We start from the raw sequence: 879 nt of genomic DNA on the forward strand, positions 1-879 counted from the left end.
CACATACAGAACCCTCCACACACCCTGTCACATCCACGTACAAACACCCCATCACACACATACACATACCCTCTCACACCCCACTACATACGACCCACACAACATCCTATACACCCCTCCTTACACATACTCTTACACACCCCATTACATACCTACACCTCCAAACACACATCCTACATACCATCACACATACCCCCACATACCCATTACATACCCACACCCCCCTCATACCCTACACACCATCACACCACCCCCTCACACATACCCCTCCACACACCCCATTACATACCTACACCCCCTCATACACATCCCACACCCCTCACGCACTCCATCACACAAATACATCCCCTCACACACATCACACCATCACCCACACCCCACCTCATCTCACACACATATCTCCATACCTTGTCACACACATACACCCCTCATACCCCATCACACACATGACCTCCTCACTCCCTGAATCCCCACTCCTAACAACACCCTTGCTTTGGCTGTAGGGGCTGAAGTGCCCAGGGGCAGCAGCCCAGGCTTCTCATTCATTACCCTAAGGGCATTTAGTGTACAATTAACCACACCTGAAAGGCGGGGGAGGGATGAGGATGTCAGCCAGGGGAAAAGACTGGGGTTTTTTTTTGTGGGGTTCAGACCCCCCACTAGAGGGGTTGTCTGCACATGGGTAGCTGTGTTCCCCCTAGAAACACTGTTCTGTCTTCAGATGCACATGGATCTGGGAGAAGAGGGGGACTAACAGAAAGGATTCTGTCTGACCCAGATTTACTCCTCCGTGTGTGCCTGTGTGCCTGCTCCATGCTGTCTTCCTACTCCCAAGTTCTTCAAATGAGGCTTGGAAAGGATTGCCCCCCTCTCCCTTCT

Source organism: Crocodylus porosus, unplaced genomic scaffold (genome assembly GCF_001723895.1).
Source record: "Crocodylus porosus isolate Cpor-Errol unplaced genomic scaffold, CroPor_comp1, whole genome shotgun sequence".
NCBI classification, from domain to species: domain Eukaryota; kingdom Metazoa; phylum Chordata; order Crocodylia; family Crocodylidae; genus Crocodylus; species Crocodylus porosus.